This window comes from Oncorhynchus masou, unplaced genomic scaffold (genome assembly GCF_036934945.1).
Source record: "Oncorhynchus masou masou isolate Uvic2021 unplaced genomic scaffold, UVic_Omas_1.1 unplaced_scaffold_877, whole genome shotgun sequence".
NCBI lineage: Eukaryota > Metazoa > Chordata > Actinopteri > Salmoniformes > Salmonidae > Oncorhynchus > Oncorhynchus masou.
In genome coordinates this window covers 54,001-60,000 of record NW_027015233.1, presented here as the reverse complement: position 1 = coordinate 60,000, position 6,000 = coordinate 54,001, and the positions used below count along the sequence as shown (strand labels likewise).

The 6,000-nt window shown below is 43.8% G+C and overlaps 1 protein-coding gene across 1 annotated transcript in view; it reads right to left on the bottom strand.

Moving 5' to 3' along the window:
- The window catches only part of LOC135537956 (tuberin-like), a gene marked incomplete at its 3' end in the record, with an annotated part of 80,795 nt that overhangs the window by 74,471 nt on the left and 324 nt on the right, over positions 1–6,000 (bottom strand).

Below are 6,000 nucleotides of genomic sequence, written 5' to 3'. Positions count from 1 at the left end.
AGGGAACATGAATAGTAGTGGGTGGTAGAGAGAGAGGGAACATGAATAGTAGTGGGTGGTAGAGAGAGAGAGAACATGAATAGTAGTGGGTGGTAGAGAGAGAGAGAACATGAATAGTAGTGGGTGGTAGAGAGAGAGAGAGAACATGAATAGTAGTGGGTGGTAGAGAGAGAGAGAGAGAACATGAATAGTATTGGGTGGTAGAGAGAGAGAGAACTTGATTAGTATTGGGTGGTAGAGAGAGAGAGAGAGAGAACATGAATAGTATTGGGTGGTAGAGAGAGAGAGAGAACATGAATAGTATTGGGTGGTAGAGAGAGAGAGAACATGAATAGTATTGGGTGGTAGAGAGAGAGAACATGAATAGTAGTGGGTGGTAGAGAGAGAGAACATGAATAGTAGTGGGTGGTAGAGAGAGAGAGAACATGAATAGTATTGGGTGGTAGAGAGAGAGAGAGAACATGAATAGTATTGGGTGGTAGAGAAAGAGAGAGAACATGAATAGTATGGGTGGTAGAGAGAGAGAGAACATGAATGGTATGGGTGGTAGAGAGAGAGAGAACATGAATGGTATGGGTGGTAGAGAGAGAGAACATGAATAGTATTGGGTGGTAGAGAGAGAGAGAACATGAATAGTATTGGGTGGTAGAGAGAGAGAGAACATGAATAGTATTGGGTGGTAGAGAGAGAGAACATGAATAGTATGGGTGGTAGAGAGAGAGAGAACATGAATAGTATGGGTGGTAGAGAGTGAGAGAACATGAATAGTATTGGGTGGTAGAGAGAGAGAGAACATGAATAGTATTGGGTGGTAGAGAGAGAGAGAACATGAATAGTAGTGGGTGGTAGAGAGAGAGAGAACATGAATAGTAGTGGGTGGTAGAGAGAGAGAACATGAATAGTAGTGGGTGGTAGAGAGAGAGGGAACATGAATAGTAGTGGGTGGTAGAGAGAGAGGGAACATGAATAGTATTGGGTGGTAGAGAGAGAGAACATGAATAGTAGTGGGTGGTAGAGAGAGAGAACATGAATAGTAGTGGGTGGGAGAGAGAGAGAACATGAATAGTAGTGGGTGGTAGAAAGAGAACATGAATAGTATTGGGTGGTAGAAAGAGAACATGAATAGTATTGGGTGGTAGAGAGAGAGAACATGAATAGTATTGGGTGGTAGAGAGAGAGAGAACATGAATAGTAGTGGGTGGTAGAGAGAGAGAGAACATGAATAGTAGTGGGTGGTAGAGAGAGAGAACATGAATAGTATTGGGTGGTAGAGAGAGAGAGAACATGAATAGTATTGGGTGGTAGAGAGAGAGAACATGAATAGTATGGGTGGTAGAGAGAGAGAGAACACATGAATAGTAGTGGGTGGTAGAAAGAGAACATGAATAGTAGTGGGTGGTAGAGAGAGAGAACATGAATAGTATTGGGTGGTAGAGAGAGAACATGAATAGTATTGGGTGGTAGAGAGAGAGAGAACATGAATAGTATTGGGTGGTAGAGAGAGAGAGAACATGAATAGTATGGGTGGTAGAGAGAGAACATGAATAGTATGGGTGGTAGAGAGAGAGAGAACATGAATAGTATGGGGTGGTAGAGAGAGAACATGAATAGTATGGGTGGTAGAGAGAGAGAGAACATGAATAGTATGGGTGGTAGAGAGAGAGAGAACATGAATAGTAGTGGGTGGTAGAGAGAGAGAGAACATGAATAGTAGTGGGTGGTAGAGAGAGAGAGAACATGAATAGTAGTGGGTGGTAGAAAGAGAACATGAATAGTATTGGGTGGTAGAGAGAGAGAGAACATGAATAGTAGTGGGTGGTAGAGAGAGAGAGAACATGAATAGTATTGGGTGGTAGAGAGAGAGAGAACATGAATAGTAGTGGGTGGTAGAGAGAGAGAACTTGAATAGTATTGGGTGGTAGAGATAGAGAGAGAACATGAATAGTATTGGGTGGTAGAGAGAGAGAGAGAACATGAATAGTATTGGGTGGTAGAGAGAGAGAGAGACATGAATAGTATTGGGTGGTAGAGAGAGAGGGAACATGAATAGTAGTGGGTGGTAGAGAGAGAGAACATGAATAGTATGGGTGGTAGAGAGAGAGAGAGAGAACATGAATAGTAGTGGGTGGTAGAGAGAGCAGAGAGAACATGAATAGTAGTGGGTGGTAGAGAGAGAGAGAACATGAATAGTAGTGGGTGGTAGAGAGAGAGAGAACATGAATAGTATTGGGTAGTAGAGAGAGAGAACATGAATAGTATTGGGTGGTAGAGAGAGAGAGAACATGAATAGTATGGGTGGTAGAGAGAGAGAGAACATGAATAGTATGGGGTGGTAGAGAGAGAACATGAATAGTATGGGTGGTAGAGAGAGAACATGAATAGTAGTGGGTGGTAGAGAGAGAGAGAACATGAATAGTAGTGGGTGGTAGAGAGAGAGAGAACATGAATAGTAGTGGGTGGTAGAGAGAGAGAACATGAATAGTAGTGGGTGGTAGAAAGAGAACATGAATAGTATTGGGTGGTAGAGAGAGAGAGAACATGAATAGTAGTGGGTGGTAGAGAGAGAGAGAACATGAATAGTATTGGGTGGTAGAGAGAGAGAACATGAATAGTATGGGTGGTAGAGAGTGAGAGAACATGAATAGTATGGGTGGTAGAGAGTGAGAGAACATGAATAGTATTGGGTGGTAGAGAGAGAGAGAACATGAATAGTATGGGTGGTAGAGAGAGAGAGAACATGAATAGTAGTGGGTGGTAGAGAGAGAGAGAACATGAATAGTAGTGGGTGGTAGAGAGAGAGAACATGAATAGTAGTGGGTGGTAGAGAGAGAGGGAACATGAATAGTATTGGGTGGTAGAGAGAGAGAACATGAATAGTAGTGGGTGGTAGAGAGAGAGAACATGAATAGTAGTGGGTGGGAGAGAGAGAGAACATGAATAGTAGTGGGTGGTAGAGAGAGAGAGAACATGAATAGTAGTGGGTGGTAGAAAGAGAACATGAATAGTATTGGGTGGTAGAGAGAGAGAACATGAATAGTAGTGGGTGGTAGAGAGAGAGAGAACATGAATAGTAGTGGGTGGGAGAGAGAGAGAACATGAATAGTATGGGTGGTAGAGAGAGAACATGAATAGTATGGGTGGTAGAGAGAGAGAGAACATGAATAGTATGGGGTGGTAGAGAGAGAACATGAATAGTATTGGGTGGTAGAGAGAGAACATGAATAGTATGGGTGGTAGAGAGAGAGAGAACATGAATAGTAGTGGGTGGTAGAAAGAGAACATGAATAGTATTGGGTGGTAGAAAGAGAACATGAATAGTATTGGGTGGTAGAGAGAGAGAGAACATGAATAGTAGTGGGTGGTAGAGAGAGAGAGAACATGAATAGTAGTGGGTGGTAGAAAGAGAACATGAATAGTAGTGGGTGGTAGAAAGAGAGAACATGAATAGTATGGGTGGTAGAGAGAGAGAGAACATGAATAGTAGTGGGTGGTAGAGAGAGAGAGAACATGAATAGTATTGGGTGGTAGAGAGAGAGAACATGAATAGTATTGGGTGGTAGAGAGAGAGAGAGAACATGAATAGTATTGGGTGGTAGAGAGAGAGAACATGAATAGTATGGGTGGTAGAGAGAGAGAGAACATGAATAGTAGTGGGTGGTAGAAAGAGAACATGAATAGTATTGGGTGGTAGAGAGAGAGAGAGAACATGAATAGTATTGGGTGGTAGAGAGAGAGAACATGAATAGTATGGGTGGTAGAGAGAGAGAGAACATGAATAGTAGTGGGTGGTAGAAAGAGAACATGAATAGTAGTGGGTGGTAGAGAGAGAGTGAGAACATGAATAGTATTGGGTGGTAGAGAGAGAGAGAACATGAATAGTATTGGGTGGTAGAGAGAGAACATGAATAGTATTGGGTGGTAGAGAGAGAGAACATGAATAGTATGGGTGGTAGAGAGAGAACATGAATAGTATGGATGGTAGAGAGAGAGAGAACATGAATAGTATGGGGTGGTAGAGAGAGAACATGAATAGTATGGGTGGTAGAGAGAGAACATGAATAGTATGGGTGGTAGAGAGAGAGAGAACATGAATAGTATGGGTGGTAGAAAGAGAACATGAATAGTATTGGGTGGTAGAGAGAGAGAACATGAATAGTAGTGGGTGGTAGAGAGAGAGAGAACATGAATAGTAGTGGGTGGTAGAAAGAGAACATGAATAGTAGTGGGTGGTAGAAAGAGAACATGAATAGTATTGGGTGGTAGAGAGAGAGAACATGAATAGTAGTGGGTGGTAGAGAGAGAGAGAACATGAATAGTAGTGGGTGGTAGAAAGAGAACATGTATAGTAGTGGGTGGTAGAAAGAGAACATGAATAGTAGTGGGTGGTAGAGAGAGAACATGAATAGTATTGGGTGGTAGAGAGAGGGAACGTTGTATGGGAACGTTGTGTCATTTAGAAAAGTCATGGAGTTGTCTTGGTGTCTCGGAAAACAGTTGGTTATCAATGTAGTTTATTGACTACGTTGTCCTACCCACCTACTCACCTCCTTTTAACCACAAGGTTGCTTCTCCTCAGACCTTCAATGTTTTTATTTATTTTTATACCAGAAATCAAATTCAATTCAATGTGTTTTGAGTACAAGGAATCAAGGAAGGATCAATTGAGGGAGCCCTGGCCCAACTTTTTGCATTACGTGACTGCTGTTAGTTTCTGTCAAACAGATAAATGACAGAGAGACATGCCCCAACATCACACCCCTTCTCGACATCGTTTTTGTCCTTTGCACCTGTGGTTCTCCATAAATGAGTGCACGTCCAGACTCACACCACATGCATCTTGCAAAGCGAGCTAGGAGCTAGGGGTTAGGAGCACGTCCAGACTCACACCACATGCATCTTGCAAAGCGAGCTAGGAGCTAGGGGTTAGGAGCTAGGGGTTAGGAGCACGTCCAGACTCACACCACATGCATCTTGCAAAGCGAGCTAGGAGCTAGGGGTTAGGAGCTAGGGGTTAGGAGCTAGGGGTTAGGAGCACGTCCAGACTCACACCACATGCATCTTGCAAAGCGAGCTAGGAGCTAGGGGTTAGGAGCACGTCCAGACTCACACCACATGCATCTTGCAAAGCGAGCTAGGGGTTAGGAGCACGTCCAGACTCACACCACATGCATCTTGCAAAGCGAGCTAGGGGTTAGGAGCTAGGGATTAGGAGCTAGGGGTTAGGAGCTAGGGGTTAGGAGCACGTCCAGACTCACACCACATGCATCTTGCAAAGCGAGCTAGGAGCTAGGGGTTAGGAGCACGTCCAGACTCACACCACATGCATCTTGCAAAGCGAGCTAGGAGCTAGGGGTTAGGAGCACGTCCAGACTCACACCACATGCATCTTGCAAAGCGAGCTAGGGGTTAGGAGCTAGGGGTTAGGGGCACGTCCAGACTCACACCACATGCATCTTGCAAAGCGAGCTAGGGGTTAGGAGCTAGGGGTTAGGAGCTAGGGGTTAGGAGCACATCAGACAGCAAACAGTTGCCCTAGAAACATCCCATTCCTCTGCACATCCTAAAGGGCCTTTGATATGATATTCATAACGTTGTTGTTACATAACGCGAATAATAACCGCTTGTACAGAAAGCAGCTAGGAGGACTCTGTTATGGTCACGGGAAAGTGGTAGTTTGTGTGTCCGTGCTAATATAGAATACGTCCCAAATGGCACAATCACTACATATAGAATATAGTGCCATTTGGGACGCATTTAGGCTATACTTCAGTAGCTAGTCAGTAGTACCTACAACCTCGGGATCAGCGACAATCAGCTATTGAGTTCTAGCTGGGGGGAAAGAGAGTACCACGAAACAAGCCAGGAGAATGTTGAAATAACTCTCCCTGTGAAGCAGAGAGAGAACCGAGTGAACAACGATAGCTAACTAACGTTATCTAGTTCTGTTTTAGATGTAACAACAGTACCCGGTCAGGTGCCCATTCGTGTATGTTCAACATC